The sequence below is a fragment of the Canis lupus genome, chromosome 8 (assembly GCF_011100685.1).
Source record: "Canis lupus familiaris isolate Mischka breed German Shepherd chromosome 8, alternate assembly UU_Cfam_GSD_1.0, whole genome shotgun sequence".
Lineage (NCBI taxonomy): Eukaryota > Metazoa > Chordata > Mammalia > Carnivora > Canidae > Canis > Canis lupus.
The window spans coordinates 34,605,789-34,629,475 of NC_049229.1; the positions used below are offsets into that span (position 1 = coordinate 34,605,789).

The 23,687-nt window shown below is 36.3% G+C and overlaps 1 long non-coding RNA gene across 14 annotated transcripts in view; it reads left to right on the forward strand.

Annotated features, from left to right (window-relative positions):
• The window catches only part of LOC102157168, a 160,338-nt gene that overhangs the window by 104,440 nt on the left and 32,211 nt on the right, over nt 1-23,687 (forward strand). The gene's annotated exons all lie outside the window — the stretch shown is intronic.

The window sequence follows — 23,687 nt, forward strand, 5'->3', positions numbered from 1 at the left end:
CAATTGATACCATAACAGAGTCCAAAGAAAGAAAAACTTCCAGGAGGCAGAAACACTCACTACACATACCAAGCCCTAGGTCCTGAAGTGTTCCCTACCTTGACTCAATAGTGGGGAAGAAGTGGAGTGGGAAGCCCTTAGCCCTCGCTACAAGCCAGCTTTTCTCAGACCCTTTGGTTTCTTCTGTTAACCAACTGGACATAAATATATAGGGTGTGATCAGCCAGGGTTGCTACTATGCCTCTCTCCGAAATCTGCATAGGCTTCAAGGACCTCTTCACCAACCTTTCTCTCTCTCCCCACAAATCCACCTAGTGACAGAAATGGTCAGGTCCTCACCTCAAACCTTCACTGGTGTGGTCTTCAGATGCCTTAAAAACAGATTAAGATGATCCATAATCAATGACAAAACTATATCACAACAAGGCCAAATCCTGCTCATTCTATTTGTCCTCTCAAGTAAAGCTCTACAGTCTTACCCATCCATATTCCCCAGAAAGGCTTTACAATAACTATACTAGATGTTATCAGAATTCAGATGAGACATTCCCAGCCATTTTAAATGCTCAAATTCAGACAGGAATGTGATTTAATTTAATAAAACAAGAATATTTTCATTATGCTCACAGAAAAATGAAGGCTTTAACACTCCTTGATTCCACAATTATTTCTTGGTTCCACAGGAAAAAAAAACTCCACAAAATATATACGAAATGTCTGCTGTTCTTTTTTCCTAATTTTTCTCTGTACCATCCAAGAGAGTTTTGGGGGGCTTCCCAGTTGGAGCTCCCCTGATGGTGGTTGATTCCAAAAGCCAAGTTCCTCATGGATCCCCTCTTTCTAATGTTCAGAATAATCTACAACTAGACTAGAATATTGTACTGCCACAAAAGAAAATACAGTACACATCAGGAGCTAATGTGAGCACTACAACTAATTACTATCAAAATATAAATCTCCTTATGCAATAGTATTTTTAAAAAATCAGCCCTGTCATTGTGGTACTTAGAATTCAGTCCCCGGTGTTATGACACAAATTATATGTAAATATAAGTAAATGATATTTAAATATGGAAATGAAAAACAAATTTTCTAAATGTTTATTTATCAAAGCTTGGTGAAGGCCTATGTCTTTTTTTTTTTTTTTTTTCTGTTTTGCCCTGCATTTCATATAATGCTCGCTGGCAGTAAGGGAAAAGATGCTGGATAGATGATGACTTTATAATAAATGAGTAGAGATTTGAATCATAAAAAGAAATTGATAAGAAATTAAATTACAAGATGAACGTCTTGATTTTGTTTGAAAATGTAAATATAGTTTGTTCCGTGGGACTCTCTAAACTGTAAATGATATATTCATTGATGCCAATTAGTGCCCTGATCTTCTAGCTGACAATTGTCTAACTTATAATGCAAGCACACAAGAGGGTGGAGGGCTTAGTTCAGATAGGGTGTCCTAGGTTAGGATGGGAGTATGTGGGCAGAACCCAGAGCAATGGAAAACTATAGCCTGATACGTAGGCAAGGGCAATCTTAGAAGGGGGGGGGGGGGCATGTTAGAGTGTCATTTGGAAATTAATCTTCAATCATAGTCTAGTTGCAGAGAGGAGGAAAGAACAAGAAAGAAGACAACAGATGACAGAACAAAGGATAATCGGAGGTAGACTAGTAGAGCCTGGACAAACTACCAGGGGCAGGATTACCCAAAGGAATAAAAGCCTTTATAATAAGGGCCCAAAGCCGTTGAGCAATGAAGGAGTAAATAAGAACTCTAAGTTAGTGGAGCAAATGACAGTTTAATGCTGCTGGTTTATGATGTACCTGCTAACATTTTATCTCTTTTTCTAATATATTCTAGAAAAGTATTTATCTTTAGAAGAAGTTATTTTTCATTATAATTGGATCACTTTTGTTTCTGGTATTACCATGATTTGTTTTCATGGCGTTAGAGAATTGGACTTATATTGAAGGAATTTATTTTTCATTCACCACCGTAACTGCAATTGGTTTCAGAGACTATACAGTGAGTCTTGATAATCTTGAAATAAGATTAGCCGTCAGAGCAACAGATTGAAAAATAAAGGATCAAATGGAAATTTTAACAGATTTCTTTGAGAGGTAAGATAAAGATCAAGCCCTTTTAAATAAATCTCCATTGTATAAGAAAACTCACCCTGTCTTCCTCCCTCTTTCACATCACAGTGATCACTGACTATGGAAATAAGATGCAGAGTAATTCCTCTTAAACTGAATGTCTCTGCTTGATCACATGTGATAAACAAAAGGTACATAATAATCAAAACACCAGGCTTAAGTGATTAACCCTGTATCATGTACCTTATATAACTTTTCCAGAACCTTCTATAACTACTTCAAATTCCTTCCTAAAATAAAGGTAGGAAAGGAGAAGGAGAGAGCTATACAGATCCAATGTTTTCATAAATATCTGAATCTGATTATAATAATCCATAAGTCATTTTGGATATAGATTTCTAAATGGACAGTTATGTTCATTCAGCACTTTAAAGATGCCATTTCATTCTCTGGTTTCCCTCAAGTCAGTTGTTGGTCTTATTGTTGGTTCTTTGAAGTAAAAAGCCTTTCCCTTGTACCTCACCCCTTCCTCCAGTTCCGTACTTGATTTTAAGCATTTAACTTGGTCTTTGGTTTTCAGTGATTTATTAACTACTTCAGTGTAGTTTGCTTTGTATTTATTTTGCTTGGGGATCACAGAGATTGTTGAATTGAGGAATTGATCTTTTTCATCTGTTTTGAAAAATTCTCAATTACTCTCTGTTCAAATATTGTCCTCTCTTCTACTTCTGGGACTCCAATTACATGAATGTAGGACCTCCTCACTGGATTTCACATGTTCTAATACTTTCTGTACTTTCTGTTCTAATACTTTCTGTATTTTCTTTTTTTTCTTTGTCTTCTCTTAGGATGTTTTTTGATAACCTGTCTTATAATTTACTAATTCTAACTTCTATATGTAATGTGCTTTTAAATCCATTTAATGAGTTCTTAATATCATACATTTTAGTTCTAAAATGCCCTTTTATTATCTCATCCTTTTTGATAGATTTGAATTCTTTGGTGAAATTCTTCATCTTTTCATCCATTTTTCCATATTCTCTTAAATATAAGAAAGCATCATAGTCTATAGTTCTTATTTAGTAATTTTAATATCTGGAATACCTGTAGGTCGATTTCATGGTCTTTTTTCTTATCTTTTTGGCTATATGATCTGTCTCTTGGCATGCTCAATAATTTTTGGTTGGATGCTGGGCATTGTGTATTTTAAAAATTATAGATGCTTCAGGTAATGTTATCTTCCTCCAGAGAGGTTTAACTATTTCCTCTGTTAGACATATGGAGATGTAGATGTATGGGGAGGATAACTGAAACACCTTTATTCAAAGAGTGATCTGAGACTAGACTGCAGATTTGGCAAGGTTTGGTTTCCTTTTGGTTTCTTCTTACTCCTAAATCATCGTTAATCACAACCTTCAAAGTAAAGCCTGGCATGTTCACAAGTTTACTCCCTTAGGTTGATCTTGAAACTAATTTTTTGTTTCCTGGTACTCGGATATACTGGAAATTCTGTCCTGCTTTTAAAAGTTTTCAGATTTTTAGACTTCAACCCCATGCAGCTAAAGAATTTGGCAATATATTAGAGGGGAAAACAGACTATAGGTTTTAAAAACTTCAAATCTGCAACTTTGTCAGTGTCACTGTGTAGGACTACCAAAAGCTCTGCTGATTTCTCTGTTTCCTTCATAGTATCCTACTTCTTACATAAAGCCCAGATCCATAGCCTATTGCTTATGCCCAGAATCTGCACAAGAGCCAAGGAAAAAAAACAGTTATGGATTTCCTGCCTTATTTTCCCTACCTGGCATCTTAATCTTTTCATCTTCATTGCTTTAGAAAGTCCCTAGTGCCTTTAAACAAGTGATTTTTTAAAATTCACCTGATTTTTCTAGTTCTCAGCTGGAGCATTGTTCCATCACTAGCTAGTCTATCCTACCCAGAAATGGAAGTGTCTCTATAATATTTATTTTTAATTTATATGGGACTAAAATTAAATCATGAATATTTAACATCTAGATGGATAATTTTATAAAAATAAATGTATTTTAAGGATACACACCTAAAACTCTAAGAACTATTTTTAAATATTACTCAGGAAAGTCTTTATTACATTTTCCCCAGAGCAGAAATAGTTGGTATCTCTGACATTCCCCTAGAAATGTTCTTCTATTTTTATTCTAGAATTTTTCATCTTATATTATGTAGCTTAGTACTCATCTTTTTTTCTAATCACATTCTCTTATCAGTAAAAAGAATGATAAAAAATGACATTTTCAAAGACATACAAATTTCCCATGTTCATTGAAGAAAATTAAGAAAGCATAGCTAGGTATAAATAAGCAGGAAAAAGGGCAGCCCCAGTGGCGCAGTGGTTTAGTGCTGCCTGCAGCCCAGGGCGTGATCTTGGAGACCCTGGATCAAGTCCCACGTCAGGCTCTCTGCATGGAGCCTGCTTCTCCCTCTGCCTGTGTCTCTGCCTCTCCCTCTCTCTCTCTCTCTCTCTCTCTCTCTCTGTCTCTATGAATAAATAAATAATCTTAAAAAAAAATAAGCAGGAGGGGATCCCTGGGTGGCGCAGCGGTTTGGCGCCTGCCTTTGGCCCAGGGCGCAATCCTGGAGACCCGGGATCGAATCCCACGTCGGGCTCCCGGTGCATGGAGCCTGCTTCTCCCTCTGCCTGTGCCTCTGCCTCTCTCCCTCTCTCTTGGTAACTATCATAAATAAATAAAAATTAAAAAAAAAATTAAAAAAAATAAGCAGGAAAAATAATCATAATGTGACTGTAGCAACTCCAATTAACATATTATCTGAATTCTATGCATTTTGAAAAATCTTCACCCACTTGACATAATTAGTATCTATAATTCTGTATCCTTTTATGTATATCTAGATTTCCCTAAGTCATTAAAAGCTCTTCATAAATTGAAATGCCTGTTATTTTAAATAAAATTTAATAATTTATTTAAGCTGATTTAAAGTCCTTGTCAGCTATTTCGATATTATCATTTCTGAGTCTATTTCTATTGATTGATTTTTTTTTTCTACTGGATAAAGAAGGATGTTTTCCTGCTTCTTGGCATGTCTGGTGAGATTATTTCTGATTCAAATATTGAATTTGTTTTATGTTGCTTTTACCAGAATACAACAGGAGGCTGCCAAAACCAATGCTCTACTGTTTTAGGATAGGAAAGCACCTTCAAGGAAAAAATGGCTTAGGTAGTCTGATATTCATAATGTGGTCTAGTTCCCCAAGCTTTTATGTTTTCTGATGACTTTTCATTTTTTTAAATATGTAGTCAAACGTTTTTATTTGTTTTTTAGGAAGGAAAGTTATCTAAATATCCTTGATTGCCAATACCATAATTGGAAGTTTCTTTATGCTTTCTTTTAAAGTTGAGATATAACTTATATGTTGTGAAATACACAGATTGTAAGTATTCAGTTCAGTGAGATTTGATTAGCTTATGCCTCAGCATAACCACTTGGAAAGCAGTATATAGAATATTTCAGTGTTATGATCACTCTACAGAGGCAGGATAGACCTTGTAACAAAAATTGGTTTGGATGTTGAGATAATCCCACACATATACCCTGGAAGTATATGTGTGTAATAAGTGGTGTAGCATTGTATGTAGAATAATGTGTTATACAGTTGACTCTTGAACAACATGGGGGTTAGGGGTACTGACCCCTGAACAATAAAAAATCCATGTATAACTTTGGACTCTTCAAAAACTTAACTACTAATAGCCTATGGTCAGCTAGAAGCCTTACCAATAACATAAATAGTTGATCAACACATATTTCACATGTTGTTTGTATCATATACTGTATTCTTACAATAAAGTAATTTAGAGTACAGAAAATGCTACTAAGAAAATCATAAGGAAGAGAAAATACACATATAGTACTGTACTGCATTTATTTTTTTTAAATCTACATATAAGTGGACCCATGTAGTTCAAACCCATGTTGTTCAAGGGTTGGTTATAGTGGTATAAAGTAGTTACTCACATAGAGGCTTTTAGTAAAGCAAGACATATCTCAAGCAGGTCTAAACAAATTGCTTGAGAGAATTAGGAGGAAGGACTGGCTTTGGCCTTTACTGTGATTAGGTTGTGGGAAAGAAATGAAAGCTCCCATAAGTTTGCCAGGGTTTGTGTGGTTGAACTTCCCACCATCACCCAGGAAAAGAGTGTGAGAGCTTTCTTATAGGTCTGCCCAGTTGTGGAAAAAGAGAGACAGAAGGGATGAGACTTGGAAACTGTCAGCAAATACCAAAAATGAAGTCAAACTTTGTTATGTTCCATCACCTCAAAAGTATCATTATGATCCTTTACAATAAATTCCTGCAGTGAATTCAGATTTCATAGCTGGTCAAGGAACAGAATATGACCATAAGGTGGCAGTAGCATGCATGAGGTTTATTTGTGCTACACTTTGACAGGTTTGTATGTGGGGTAAATCCCTCACAGCATAAGACCATGGAGAAGCAAAGCATGGAGGCCACTGCCCAGGAGAGGAGAGCAAGGGAATTTCTGAGCAGAAGAGACTCAGAGGGTCTCATGAGTCAAGACAGTGTTGCTCAGCAGCCAGTATTAGGGACTCTGTGTCAGAGAGCTCCAAAGAGCCACAGTGGCTTGGAGGCTCTTATGGCTACAGCATTTATCTTATCTATGACCACCAGATGTTGGGTCTAGTTTCACAGGACATGAAAAGCATGCAGGCTCTCTATGACTAAAAATCTGTTTCTTTGGGCTATTTTTAAAAGAGTTGGGCTATAGAACCAGTGACCCAGCCTTCTGTGAAGAAATAAACAACATAGGGCCAATATTACAAAGATTATCTTTGGTTCATTTATATAACAATTCCGTCTCATTCAAAGAGGTAACCACATTCCAATTTCTATCAGCATGGTTATTTTTACATGTTTTGGGTTTCAAATGAAGAGTATAGAGTATGCTTTTGCATTTGTCTACTTTTGCTTGACATGTTTTTGGTTTTTTTGTTTTGTTTTGTTTTGTTTTGTTTTGTTTTGTTTTTTAGAGAGTCAGGGAGGGGCAGAGGGAGAGAGATCCTAAGCATGTTCCATGGCCAGCATAGAGCCCAATGTAGGGCTGTATCTCATGACCCTGAGATCATGACCTGAGCCAAAATCAAGAGTCAGACACTATCAAGCCACCCAGTCATGATTTTTAGAGTCATTCATGCTATTGCATTGGTAGTTATTGTTTTGGGATTGCTGTACATTGCATTATAGTAATATATTGCATGAGTATACCATAATTTTTTTAAAAATCTATTCTTTGGGGGTGGCTGAGTGGGTTGAGCTTCTAACTTCAGCTCAGGGTTGTGAGATCAAGCCCCATGTGTGTCTCCATGCTCAGTGTGGAGTTTGAGATTCTTTCTTTCCTGCTCCTTTGCCCCTCCCCCCAACTCACAAGCACACATACACACACTCTCACTGAAATTCATTCATTCATTCATTCATTCATTCATTCTTACCAAAAAACCTGTTTTCTGGTTGATGGACATTCAATTGTCTCCGGTTTTAGGCTATTATAAATAAGCCTGTTATGCAGTTTTTCAAATAAATTTTTATAAATACTATTTTTTTTAATTTCTTCTGAGTAATTAGGTAAGAGAAGAATTATTGGATCATACGTTGATGTATTTTAACTTTATAAAATAAAGCTAGCATTCTTCAAAGGGGTTGTATCATTTTACACTTTCAACAGCAACATGTGAGAGTTTCAACTATTCCACAAACTTACCAATATTTGGTATCATTTTTTTTTTTTTAATTAACCATTGCAATGGGTATGAAATTATATGTCATTGTGGGTTGATTTGCATTTCCCTGGTGACTAATAAAGTTGAGCACATTTTTATTTGCCTATTGGTCATTCACATATCTTGTGTGAATTTTTTTCAACCATTTTACTGATTTTTAGGTCTTCTTTTAAATGTAGTATAATTCACTTTTTAATATATTATTCAATGAATTTTGAAAAATGCATGAAGTCATGTGATCATTACAAAGAAGACACAGAATTTTTCCATTACCCCATCCCCAAAACATGTGTGCATGTGCACATACACACAAATTTCTCTTGTGGTAACCTTTTGTCATTGAATCCCCTCCCTCCCATTAGCCCTTAGCAACTACTTGTTTATTCTTAATGTTATTTAAATTGAATTATACAGTATGTAGAGTTTTTAGACTTTTTTTTAGCATAATATATTTGAGAGTCATCCTTATTGTTCCATGTATCACTAATTCATTTTTTTTGTTGCTGAGTAGTTTCCATGGTATGAGATATACTATTTGTTTATTCAGTCCCTAGGTGAGGGACATTTGTGTTGTTTTCAGTTTGGTGCAATTTTGAATAACACTGCTATAAACATTTACATGTATGTTTTATACATGTATATGAACATGTTTCCATTTATCTTGAATAAATAGCCGGGAATGAAACTTCTGGGTCATATGATAAAGGTATCTATGTAAAATATTACCAAACTGGGGTACCTGGGGTGGCTCAGTATGTTGAGTGTCCGACTCTTGGCTTTGGCTCAGGTCATAATCTCAGGGTTGTGGGATTGACCCCTGAGTCAGGCTCCATGCTCAGCATGGAGTCTGCTTGAGATTCTTTCTCTACCTCTGCCCTTCCCCCTATTCATGCACTCTCTCTCTCTTCCTTCTCTCTCTAAAATTAAAAAAAAAATTACCAAATTGTTTTCTACGTGAACAACTTTCATTCCCGTTAACAATATAGATTTTATTATTGTACAATCTCAGTATTATGCCTTTTTTTTTCTTTCTTCCTTTTTTTTTTTACCTTTAGCCATTTTAATAGATTAATAGGGGATCTTAGTTTCAGTTCATACTTCCTTAGTACTAATGATGTTGACTGTCTTTTCATGTGCCTATTTGAAATCTGCATTCTTCTCTTGAAATTTCAAATCTTTAATTTGTTTTATTATTGAGGTTTAAGAATTCTTTATATATTTTAGATACAAGTCCTTGGCTAGATATAGGATTTGAAAATATTTACTTCCAGTCTGTAATTTGTCTTTAGTTCTTTTATCAATCTCTTTTGCGGATCAAAAGCTTTTAATCTGAATCAGATATCACTTATCATTTCTGTTTGATGGATCATGGAAAGAAGGTAAAAACCTTTTTATATCTAAAAACACTTTTCATAAGCCAAGATCCTAAAGATTTTCAAATAGAGATCCTGGAGATTCTGTTCTTCTTTGTTAAGCTCTTTCTTGACTGAATTTTCTTTTGAGCATGTATCACATTTTCTTTTTTCTTTTTTTATTTTATGACAGCCTGTGGTAGTGGAGACTGCAGAGAATCATGTTTATCTACAGAAAAAGGCATTTTCCTTCTTTCTCCAGGCTACTCGTATGGGCAGATAGGGTAGGGCAAAACTACTGAATTTTTAGATAACCTGCATCTGGGCTTTGTTGAATGCAGCTTTAGCTAAGTGTAGTCCATCACTGGCTGTTATATTTTGAGGGATAAATGAAAACATAACCCTCAGCAAGGCTTGGGAGCTGAATACCAGTGAGGCTCTAGACAATCATGGGATATTTTTTTTCTAGTTTATAGCCTGGCTACAGCTATTTGGGTTCCGGGGTTGTTCTCTTGGCTCTCCAGGTGCTGGCTTCTCTTCCTTGTCAGCCACTGCCTTCACTCAGTGGGACCTCGTATGCTTCAGGTAGATTCCCTCCATTCTCCTGCCCTGCTTCTAGGCTTCATCGGACAACCTCTCTTGCACTGGAATACCCATAGTTGGATATCACTCTACAGGAAAGCGAGCAGCCATGCATAGCTTCTCTCCTAGGAGGAGCTTGTCACTGTCTACAGTTTAGCTCATTTAGGATTTTCCCCATGTCCTCAGCTCTCTGATTTTTTTTTAACTGAAATTACGATCTTGTAGCTTATCTAGTTTTTACTCTGTTAATGTGGGGATGATAATCTCTTGCAAATTTTTACACACTGAAGCAGAAATTCCTTATATTTGCTTTTCAGTTACTAAAATATGCACTCAGATTATGTCTGATTATGGACCCTCAGTCTTAGATATATTTTACTTTTATTAATATATGTCTGCATGCACACATGCACGTGTGCTTTGGGAGGCAGTATTTGGAAGAAGCTGGATCAGAGACAGCTAACCAAATATTTTAAATCAAAAGTGAGTATAGCCTTCCAATTATACTTATTGACTCTGATAATTATACTGTATTAATCTTAGCTGGTTGATTTATGAAATTACAGATAAATATTGAATAATTTAATGCCTGATCATTTAAAATATTTCCTGTCGTGTTATGCTCTAGGAAACACAGTTAAATTATATTCTTGTGATAAATCACAAGGTGTTTATTGTGTTATTTGTCACTAGTTAGTTCTCTTTGCCTTCAAAGTTCATGTTCTTTCAGCTGTACCTCTTCATACATGTAAAGTGCAATTGTGAAAAATAAATGACAAGATCTGAAGGGAATGTAAAAGTTCTAGTATTGAAATATTAGGATGAATTATGAGTGATTTTCTTTTCCTTCTTCAAAAAATTTCTCAAGACTTATGATGATAAAGGGAATGAATTTATAGAATTTTAAACTCAGAAATACAGATAAATGGCACGACAAAATGAACTATATTTTTTTTTGAACTATAGTTTTGTTAACAAAATCTGAATCCCATTTCAAATGATTTTAACATATATTTATCTTTTCTTTCTCTCATTTTAAAGGTTTCCTAGCAGTAGCAATGATAAATTACTCATTGTAAAATATTATACTTATTACAGTATTCAAAAGGGTAATTTTTTAAGGGAAAGAGAATTTTTACCTTCTACATGTACTCTAAGAATGAATAGAATTTGAATATGTGTAATTGATATTCTTTCCTTGAAAGCAGTGACAATTTTAGATATGCTTTGTATTAATTTGTTCTCAGGATCAGATCCTAAAAAGAGGCATTTTTCTACGTACTAATGAATAGAAAGAAAATACTATGGAGAAAAGTCACCATCTGACTATTTGCATGTAATTTGCCTCTTTAGTTTCAAATTCTATAAAAGAGAATAAAGACATCTCTTTTTCAATCTTATTATTAATTTGAAATCTCCATGATCTTGCCAGGATTGTTTTTCTATTTAACTTTTAAAAAAATGTTTTATTTATTTATTCATGAGAGACACAGAGAGAGAGAGTTAGAGACACAGGCAGAGGGAGAAGCAGGCTCCATGCAGGGAGCCTGATGCAGGACTCGATCCTGGGACTCCAGGATCACGCCCCAGGATCACGCCCTCAGCTGTAGGCAGGCGCTAAACCGCTGAGCCACCCAGGGATCCCCTCTTCTATTTAACTTAATAACCAACTTTTTTTTGAAGCAATAGAATCTAAGTTACATAAAGACCCATCTGAAATATAAGTTGAAGAAGAACAGAAAGAAGCCAAGTGCTGGATATCAATGCTCAGTAGGTTTCCTCCACCCGAACTACAAAGTGCCTCCCTCTATAGAGCATGTCCAAAAGTGTCAAAAAAGAAGGAGGAAAAGAAAAACAAACAATTTCTCCATAAACTCCTTGTGTGCATTATATTTCCGTGTTGAAATTTATTAATTTATTTTAATTTTGTGATGTCATTAAGAAAAATACTTTAAGAATATAATGCAAATATCAATTTGTGAACCTTCCCCATATCAGTCTCACCCCACATTTGGACTCATGCTGCATTTGTATACAATAGAAGCTCATTCTGAAAGCTGTGCCTACATTTCTTTTCCCATGATGTGTTTTAATAATGGTAGAAATATATACAAAACTATTTAAAGCTATTTTCACTGGGATCTCTTTCTTTACACATTATTTCTAATCATCAACCCCTTGTTTCTTAAAATTGTATGCATCTTTTAAAACCCTATCAAACAAAAAGTATATTAACCCCAAAATATGGCTTGAGAGATTTATTTCAGAAAGTATGATCCATAAATTATAGCATTATCCTTTTTGTGAAAGTGAGGAAATTTCGTCTTCAACACTATGAAATATTGTTCAGTGTGTTTTTAAAAACCAAAGTGTGAATTCTCTATATATAGACACAGGTATTACTATAGACATAGACAAAGGCATGTTTGTGTCTGCAGTTACTGGATAAATGTGAGAGCCAGAGAGCCTTTCTGTGGTTTACGAAAAGACCTTTATGTCCTGTGGTGGAAGACCATAGCTGAACAACAAGTTGAAAACCTAGTTCTTAGAGTCACGGTGCTCTAGTGACCTTTGAATACTCAGTCAAAGCAGGTCTATTATGCAAAAGCTAGGACCCTAGTGTGCATCCTGAAGCTTGAGACAGGGAAATCTGGATGGATACTCCTGAGGATATTGACTATATACATCCTTCACCTCTGGACCCCCTGAGCTTGCAGAGGTGACTCACCTTTCCCTGATAAAAGGAGTTGTGCTGGAAAATAATGCAGGAACTTCTCCCTGACAAGCTGCCAAATGTTCCCCTCAGAAGCAACCCCACCTCCTTTCCTGTCTGCCAGGTCAACATCTAGAGTTTAAATCCCTGCATAAACTTCCATGGGACATTATGGTCTGATAAGGAAGAAAAGATGCTATACAACAAAGAATTGCAAGAATTTGTGGCCTGTACCTATTATTTTTGGAATGTTCGTGATCAAGGTATACAGAATGTAAAACTGGCCATGCAAGAATCATAGACTTAGGGGCACTTGCTCATTAACAGCGTTTAACCTTGTATTAGTCTGGGTTTTCCAGAGAAGCAAAACCAATTTTTACATAAAAATTGTTAAATAGGGAGGCCATTAGATTGAGGTGATTTCTAATGGCTTGGCAGCCTAAGTAAGCAAACCAAGACCTAAGCTTCAAGGTTAAGAAATCAAAACCTGAGGAAAACCAATTATAAACAGCCATTAGACTTTCCCAAATAAGGCACTGCCTAAGCTAAAGCCCATCAAATAATTTCCTCGCTTTGCTTCTAGGTCTTTTCTATAAGTCTTGTCCCTAGCTCCTGTTGATGGAGTACTAACCACTTCTGTTTTGGCACCACCCAACTCAAATTTATTTTCACTCAAACTCCTAAAGATTTTAATATGTCTCAGTTTATCGTCTAACAACACAGATCTTCCTTGACTTTACAATGAGGTTATGTCTGGATAAACCCACCACATATCATAAGATGAAAATACATTTAGTATACCTACCAAACTTCATACCTTAGTCTAGCCTACCTTAAAAAAATGCTCCAAACACTTTCATTAGCCTACTTTGGCCAAAATCATCTAACATAGAGCCTATTTATAATGAAAGGTTGAATGTCTCATGTAATATATTGAATACTATGCTGAAAGTAAAGAACAGAGTGGTTGAGTAAAGAAAGTTGTCTCTGTGTATCCATTGTTTATCCTCATGATTATGTGGCCAACTAGGAGCTGGTTAGTTTGGGATTAGCACTTGTAAAAGAGAATCTGTGGAGGTCCCTAGCCCCCGTTTCACCACATGAGGACATAGCAAGAAAGTGGTGACTACAAACCTGGAAGAGGTCCCTCACCCAATCATGATAGTAGCAACTCTGATTTCAGATCTTCTAGCCTCCAGAAGTGTGAGAAATAAATTTCTGTTGTTTATAAGCCACCCAGTCTATGATATTTTGTTATAGCAGCCTGAACAGACTGAGATACATGGGTCAAATCTGATCTGAATGGCCTGTTTGCCCAAGCAAAACCCCAGGATCAGGGGGAGACAGGGGGCAAGGAAGAACACTGTAGCCTTTTTTCTTTTTTTTTTTTTTAAGATTTTTATTTATTTATGCATGAGAGACACAAGGAGAGAGAGAGAGAGAGAGAGAGAGAGAGAGAGATTGGCAGAGACACAGGCAGAGGGAGAAGCAGGCTCCATGCAGGGAGTCCAACATGGGACTTGATATCAAGACCCCAGGATCACGCCCTGGGCTGAAGGCAGCACTAAACCGCTGAGCCACCCGGGCTGCCCCTATAGCCTTTTTTAAATTTGATTTGGGATGTATTTACAGATATAGGGGGGAGCAGATGCAACAAGTAACTTCTCTCCATCTCTGGTCTCAGAAATAAGGCCCTGTTATTCCCCCTGCCTATCTCATCATGACAAGAATGCAACTAAGGTGCAATGAGTAAATTGGTCCAGTTGTGACCCTGGAAATTCATTCCAGGTAGCATGGATATTAAGATGGTAGGGACTAGGGGAATCTCCCCTGTGCCAGAGCCTCCCACCCCTGTCCCTTACACCATCCGCAGCAGGACCTACAAATTCCCACGGACCCCAACATCTCCAGGTGCAAAGCAGCTGTGTTTCCTAGACAAATCCCTAAATGCTGCATCTAAAGCCAGAATGCCTGGCACCTAAACACTCTTGTTTGTTTCTAATGAAGTTGATATTATGCCTAACCAATAAGGATTGTGGAAATAAATGAAGACTACTCAGCTGAGAACAAACAAGGGTTGTTTATTCAGAGCTTGCTATAGCAAGAGAGTCACCCACCATGACTTGCATTTGGCAGAGATGCAAAGGCAAGCAAGGGAAATGGAAAATTTTTATAGGGAGAAAAAGGAAAGCTTCAGGTGTGCTCTGATCAGAGATGGTTGGTGTGGGGAAGCTGGAAAGGGCTAATTGGAAGCAGGGCATCTCATATGATTACGGGGGGGGGGGGGGTGAGAAGGGTACATTTTTGGCTTACTCTGATTGTTTCCAAGTTGGAAGTAGGGGTGAACAAGGGAAGCTGGCAATGATTGAGCAAGGTCTGATCACTTTAGGCAGATTCCTGCAGATGCTATGGTTTGGCTTCCCAGACTGGTTGCTGTAGAGGTGGTAGATATGGATTCTATTGTCATGTATGATCTGGCCATTGTCTATATATTCGGCCTCTCAGAATGGAGAGCAATGGTGGGTGGAAGTCTCCAGACCCACAAATATTCAGAGATTTGTGACTGTTCAGTAGTACCCAGGCCCAGCACTCTTCTTTTGGGAATATGCAAAAACTGAAGGATGTATGCCTTCTCCTGGCCTAAATTCTCCCAGTAAAGCCTGTTCTTTGACCAGTGGTTCTTAACTCAGGAGGTGATTTTGTCCCCCCAGGGAATGTTTGGCAATCTCTGTAGGTATTTTTGGTTATCACAACTGGGTTATATATGGATGTGGCTAAATATCCTTTAATATACATGATAGCCCCACACAATAAGGAATTATCTGACCCAAAATGTCAGTAGTGCCAAATCCCAACACATACTGTGGGATGCTATGGAACTTATCTTTATTATCCTTATATAAAGATACAATAAAATGTTCAACAGTCATAGGCAATTTCCCTAAGGATATATCCTAAGGATAGATAAAGCCACAAAAAATTATATGATGATTTATATTACAGGTTTATTTATAAATCAGAAAAACTGGCAACCACCTAAACAACAATAATGGAATGAACTTTGATCCATCCACCCAATTGAAGTATTAGGTACCCTTAAAAATATTTCCTTGAATAATATTCAGTGACATGGAATATGATATATTATTTAGTGTTGAGTAAAAATAATTAGAATAGAAAATGGAATATACCCATAATGTTCAGTGTTGTAGAATTCACCTTTATTCTCCTTGCATTACAGCACCATGATGGCACCCTCAGCAGTCTTTCTGGGGATGGAATAGACTAGAACATTAAATGAAAATTGTCCTATCCCAGCTTATCAGAGCTCCTTAAAATTTTAATGGTTGAACCCTTAAAGAAAGATTTGTGTTATTAACAAGTTATTCAGCTCTAGGCTGAGTGTTCAAGTGATCTCTTTTTCTGCTTCATGGTTCTTCTCACAAAAGGTTTAAGGTGCCAAGCCAGCCTCCTTGAACAATCCAAATATATCATGCAGGTGTATTGTTCTCAACTTCAGAGAGGATAAAAATAATTTCTTTGAGGTCTCCTTCACTCAGGTGCCAATGAATCCTCACTAAGCTATTTGCCTCCTTAATGGAAACAGTTTATTTATACTCCTATTGCTAAAGACTCTTTAGGAATCTTTTTGATAATGGTACACATACTTCACCTAGAAGCTAGTTTTGGGACTGTACATAACAAATATTACTTCTCCCATTGCTGTGTATATATAATGATTTTATCCCTTATGTTGCTGAATATAATCCCATGTGGTTCAGACTTCACTCATAAATACTGAGTACATGATCTGGATGTTATTAATAATTAAGTCTGTAGTTAGTGTCTGCATAGGCCTCTCTTGCCATGGAAAGCAAAAAGACTTGTCCTGGTGATCCCATACAGCTGGAAATTGCCTTATTACCTGAAGAGGGAATGCTTTTCAGTAAGTGAAGTTATACCTCCACCTATGAACAATATTGGACATTATTAGAATCAACAGAATCAAGGGAACCATATTGGAAAAGGAGAAAAAACTAGCAGCTTTTAAGTAATTGCTGTGTTATCACTTCTTAGTCCCTGTGAAGCTGTGTGTTCAGTTCTCATTCCCAAAGCCTTTGAGCCTACAGCCAACCCAAAACATGCTTCTATTTGGCCTCGAGGACTTTTACTTTGCTTTAAACTCTTCAGTGATTGGTAATATCAAGACTTTCCATCCAGGGTGGGTTAGTCAGTGGGTTGATCTAAAATGTATCCCTCTGATTTTGTTTTTGTTTTTGTTTTTTTTTGTGTTTTTTTTTTTTTGGTGTGTGTGTTTAAGATTTATGTAGTTATTTGAGAGAGAGAGAGAGAGAGAGAGAGAGAGAGAATCAATGGGGGGGGAGAAGTAGAGGGAGAGAGAGAGAGAGAAACAGATTCCCTGCTGAGTATGGAGCCTGATGTGGGGCAAAATAATTCACAAAGTGGTTAAGGTCTCCTGCTCAAGGACATGATTAAAGGTTTCCTGGTAGTACAGCAAATATCATCTGCAATGGGGAAAAACAGGGCTTTTTCTCTAATGTCAGGAACATGACAGGGATCTCCATCTCACCACTGTTGTTTAACATAGTACTAGAAGTCCTAGCCTCAGCAATCAGACAGCAGAAAGAAATATTTTTTATTTTACTTTACTTTTTAAAAATATTTTATTTATTTATTCATGAGAGAGAGAGAGAAACAGGCAGAGAGAGAACCAGGCTCCATGCAGGGAGCCCGATGTGGAACTCAATCCCAGGTCCCCAGGATCACGTCCTGGGCTGAAGGCAGCACTAAACCAAACCACTGAGCCACCCAGGCTGCCCCAGGAGAAAGAAATAAAACACATTCAATTGGCAAAGAATAAGTCAAACTTCCACTCTTGCAGATGACACAATATTCCATGTTGAAAACACAAAGACTCTACCCCCAAATTGCTAGAATTCATAAAGGAATTCAGCAAAGTGGCAGGATATAAAATTAATGCACAAAAGTCAGTTCCATTTCTATATACTAACAATGAGGCAAAGGAAAGAGAAATCAAGGAATCAATCCCATTTATAATTGCACCAAAAACCATAAGATACCTGGCAACACACCTAACCAAGGAGGTAAAGGATCTGTACTCTGAAAACCGTAGAACACTTATGCAAGAAACTGAGGAAGACACAAAGAAATGGAAAAACATTCCATGCTCATGGATGGGAAGAAAAATATTGTTAAAATGCCTATGCTACATTCAATGCAATCTTTATCAAAATACCATCAACATTTTTCACAGAGCTAAAACAAACATTCCTAAAATTTGCACGGAACCAGAAAAGACCTCAAATAGCAAAAGTAATGTTGAAAACCAAAGCTGGTGGCATCAAAATTCTGGACTTCAAGCTATATTACAAAGCTGTAATCATCAAGATATTATGGCACTGACACAAAAACAGACACACAGATCAATGAAACAGAATAGAGAACCCAGAAATGGACCTACAACTCTATGGTCAACTCATCTTCAACAAAGCAGGATAGAATATCCAATAGGAAAAAAACAGTCTCTTCAACACCATTTGTTGGGAAAATTGAACAGACAAATGTGGAAGAATGAAACTGGACTATTTTCTTATACCATACACAAAAATAAACTCAAAATGGATGAAAGACCTAAATGTGAGACAGAAATCCATCAAAATCTTAGAGGAGAACACAGGGAACAACCTCTATGATCTCAGCTGCAACAACTTATCACTAGATACATCTTCAAAGGCAAGGGAAACAAAGGCAAAAATGAACTATTTGGACTTGATCAAGATAAAAAAGCTTTTGCACAGCAAAGGAAACAGCAAAACCAAAAGGCAACTTACAAAATGGGAGAAGATATTTGCAAATGTCTTATCATATAAAGGCTAGTATCCAAAATCTATAAAGAACTTATCAAACTCAACACCCGAGAATAAATAATCCAATCAGGAAATGGGCAGAAGACATGAACAGACATTTCTCCAAAGACATACAAATGGCCAATAGACACATGAAAAAATGCTCAATATCACTTGGCATCAGGGAAATACAAATCAAAACCACAATGAGATACCACCTCACACCAGTCAAATGGCTAACATTAAGAAGTCAGGAAATAACAAATATTAGTAAGGATGTAGAGAAAGGGAACCCTCCTACAGTGCTGGTAGGAATGCAAACTAAATTTAAATGCAAGTTAAAAATAAAGCTATCCTACAACCCAGCAATTGCACTATTAGGGATTTATCCAAAAGATACAAACATAATGATTCAAAGGGGCACATGTACCCCAATGCTTATGGCAGCAATGTCCACAATAACCAAACTATGTAAAAGAGCCCAGATGTCCATTGACAGATGAATGGACAAAGAAGATGTGGTTGGTATACACACACACACACACACACACACTGGAATATTAGTCATAAAAAAGAATGAACTCTTACCTTTTGCAATGATGTGGATGGAACTGGAGGGTATCATGCTAAGTGAAATAAGTCGGTCAAAGAAAGACAATTATCATATTATTTCACTCATGTGGAATTTAAGAAACAAAATAGATGAACATAGGCAAAAGGAAGGAAAAATAAGATGAAATCAGAGAAGGAGATGAACTCCTGGACTCTTAACTCCAGGAAACAAACTGAGGGTTGCTGGAAGGGAGGTGGGTAGGAAATGGAATAACTAGGTGGTAAGAATTAAGGAGAGCCCTTGTAATGAGCATTGATGTTATATGCAACTGATGAATCACTAAATTCTACCTCCGAAACTAATAATAACTATATGTTAATTAAACTTATTTCCAATTTTCAAAAGGAAAAATTAAAAAATAAAGGTGTCCTGGTAATAAACAATAATGCCAACTTAATGGATGACTTCTCGATGTAGTGTTGGCTAAAATATATTTATTTTAGATATGGGGGAGGGGCAGAGGAAAAGGGAGAAAATATTAAGTCCCCTGATGCTTGATCTCATGACTCTGAGATCATAACCTAAGCCAAATCAAGAGTCAGGTGCTTAACTGATTGAGGCACCCAGGTGCCCCTGGATCCCTCTGATTTTGTAAAATGAAAGAAGTGTGTCTGAAAGATAGCCTTAAAAATAAATACTTATAAAGTAGTTGCTAATGTTACTTTTGAGTATTTTTCCCTTATTGGCCATCCTTCTAATACAAATTAAATTCACTAAGCTTAGATTTGTGGATTTGGCACTGTTTGTTAGTCACTTTTTTTCTTTTTCTTTTTTTCTTTTTTTTAGAGAGAGAGCAGAGGGTAAGGGTTGCGGGAGAGGGAGAGAGAATCCCAAGTAGACTTCCCACTGAGCACAGAGCCTAACATGGGGCTTAATTTCATGACCCTGAAATCAAGACCTGAACCAAACCAAGAGTTGGATGCTTAACCAACTGAGACACCCAGGTGCCCCCATTTGGTAATTTTCTACTTCTGTTATCAAAGGTAACTGCTTTTAAAAATTATAAATACACATTAATCTACTCAGGCATCAGTGCTCTCACTGGGCAGGCTATAGATGATTAGTACTTAAATCTTGGGATTGAGATTAAAATTTTTTTTTCTCATAGCTTTGATGATATTATTTCATATTTTTCTAGCACCTAGTTTTGGTGATAAAAACCCAAGTGCCAGTGTGCATCTCATTGTTTGATTCTCATTGTTTAATCCACCCCTACTTTTCTCTCTCTGTCTCTGTTTTTCAGATTTTTTTCCCTGAAATTTCCTACTGATTCAACATATGAGACTTTCATTTTTCACTATTACATGCCCATGGAGATCCTTTCCATATGAAAAGTGATTGTGTTCATTTCTGGGAAAATCTGTTATATTTTTTCACACTGGAGTTCCCATTACTGGGATGATAGACTTCCTATATAGATTCCCCAGGATCTCATATCTTTCAAAAAATATGAGTCTGTCTCATTGCTCTACTTTATGGATTTTTTTCTTGGCTTTATCTTCTAATCCTTTATTAATTTTTTTTGTTTGAAGATAATGGTTTTTAGGTCCAAAGACTTTTTATTTAAAAATGTGCTGTTTGTTTTTCCTAGTATCCAATTCTTGTTTTCAGAATGAAATACTTTTGTAAGCTCTCTAAAGAGACTAATCAGGCTCTCTTCTGTTCTACGAAACTTCTCTATTTTCTTCAGACCCATTTATTTCCTTCTTGTTTATTTTGGTCTCTTATTTTGGAGACTACACTCAGCAGTGCTTAAGTAGTGGTCTAAAGATGGTCATAAATATTTGAGAATGCACATGCATAAAGCCATAGCAACTGGTAAGCTTTGCTTTTAGGCTGGGAGAGGAGATGGCTGATATAGTAGGAGGCTGCTATGTGCCAGAGTGTAGAAATCCTTGCTTCTGGGGCACTGACTTTCTTTAGAGAAATATCTTCCAATTTGGGGCTTGGGAAGTATAGTAGCTATGAGGTGTTGTGTTGAAGAAGGCATGGGGGTGTTAACAGTTCTGCATATAGACTTTTTAATCACTCCCTATGGTTTTAGCTCCACATCCAACTCTTACCCTAGAGTTTCCAAGGCTTGAGCCTCTTTAAGACTGATGCCATGACTTTCTACATGTGCTACGTTCTGATTTTCTCTTGCTGCTCCATCAGGCATCATTCCTCTATTTACTTTCTATCTTCCTGAAATTTGTTGAAATCTATTACTGGTTTTCCTCCCCTTTTCTTCATTAGTCTAGTTTACCTGAATTGAGTATTGTATTAAAAAAAAAAAGTGAACTTGGTGAGGAGGATGCCTGGGAAAACCTGATGTTTCATAAGGTTGGGTCAAGTTAGAATACATGATTCTGTAAATCAGTGTGTTGTGCACACTGTAGTAAAAGAGAAGGTCTGGGACTAGGATGAAAAGAGTTAAGCACTCATTCATTGACATGGGTACAAAATTTTAATGGGACATGCACCAAAAAACTCAATTGAGTCAAAATTATTAGTAGTATCAAAAATTTAAATACTGGATTACTAGGAGTGCCATTTCAAGCCATATTAAAGTCTGAAACAATAGGAAAATTTTAAATAAATTTTGATATTTTGCTTATAGGTTTTTGCATAATTTTTAATTTAAAAAGTATTACCCTGGAGTGCCTGGGTGACTCAGTCAGTTAAGTGTCCAACTCTTGATCTTGGCTCAGGTCACAATCTTATGGTCATGAGATAGAGCATTGCATAGTGCTCTGTGCTGGATTTGGAGCCTTCTTAAGATTCTCTCTTTCCCTCTGCCCTTCCCCTACCCCAAAATACAACACTAACATATGAGGTATCTTGATTAATGAGATTTTTTGAGCTCCCTTAAATTTCATGCAAGCCGGTGAGATTGAAAGAGCTGGTACAGAGAACAACTAGCATAAGTGTTTGCAAAGAAGTTTTTTAAGACCAGTCAAGAAATTGTTGCTCTACCATTTCCTAAAATGTTTCCCTCATTCATTAGTTTGAACATGGCTCACTATACAAGGATAGAAACTTACCTGTTTGCCTCATTGCTGGCTCAGTTAATCTATTTCTAGTTGGGACTAAGGATAGGAAAAGTCAAACACAGAAGTACAGAATCTGGACATAACAGGAACTAAAATGCTAAGTGAGTGAATAAATACTTACAATATTGATACAACTACCAATAGTACATAAGTTGACTCACTTCTAAATAAGGCAGAAAATGAAAAATTCAGGGCACAGGGGTGGCTCAGTGGTTGAACATCTCCTTTGGCTCAGGTTGTGATCAAGTCCCACAGGGATCCTGCTTTTCCCTCTGCCTATATCTCTGTCTCTCTCTCTCTCTCTCTCTCTGTCTCTCATGAATAAATAAAATCTTTTTAAAAATGAAAAAAATTATGAAACACACAATTAAAATCTATAGTTCAAAAACTGCTTTTAAGCACACCAGTTCAGTTATAGCCAGTTCTATAGGAAGAATTGGACACTCATTTCAGAACCCTTTGAATATCTTTTTTCTTTAGTTATATATATTTTATTTATAGTAAACTGTATAAAATTTTCATTACATTTTTTAAATGCTCAGAGGAAGTGGCAAAGCGCTAACACATAAATGACCACCACTCAAACAGAATTGAGGAAACAGAAAAGTGGCTTAATATTTCAAGCTTATCTTTTAATTCAAAAATATAAAATATCAGGCAAAAAGAAAAGTTATTTGAGATATTAAAAATAAGAGAGCTAGTAGTATTAAGCACCCAATAAAGATAATGAATACCAGAATAAACACTGCTAAAAATGCAAATTAGAAGAATATCAAGAAAAATTCATCAAGAATATAGAGAAAAAGAAAAATATAGAATTAAAATGACAAATGCAGAAGATAAAGAAGATACATTACGCTCTATAATCATTTTGAAAAATGATGTTCTGCCAAATGCCATCTGCTAAAATTCAGTGTCTTTTGGAGAAACACTTCAGAAGCTAAAAAGACCTGGAAACTCCCTTTGTTTGATGGAGGGCATCTTTCAGAAATAACCAGATATGAGGATGCCTGGGTGGCTCAGTGGTTGAGTGTCTGCCTTCAGCTCAGGTCATGATCTCAGAGCCCTGGGATCAAGTCCCACATCAGATTCTCTTCGGGGAGCCTGCTTCTCCCTCTGCCTATATCTCTGCCTCTCTCTATGTCTCTCATGAATAAATAAATAAAATCTTTTTTAAAAAAAGAACCAGATATGTAACAGAGATAGTCCCATCTAAGTCAGGAAAAAAATAAGTTGCTTTTAATTACCATTTAAACATTATTCTGAAGTTATTTGATGCAATCAGATAAAGTAATAAATTCTAAAAAGGAGGTCAAATATTATTTCCCTAGAAAATATAAGGAAACACTAATAAACTATATTAAACAAGAATAACTAAAACATTAAATCATTAGGAATCAACCATAACAGTGACATTTTGAAATAAAAATAAATACACAAATTCTAATACATTTGGAATACCAAAAATGATTTTAAATATAATAGCAGACATAAAAAAATATTCATCTCGCATCTGGCAGACATAGAAAATAACCATCTCCCATCTTTTTAAATGCTCTATTCAGATAAGCCAGACTGATGAAGAAGAGAAAAGTGAGGCCAGCAGCAAACAAAAGGTTT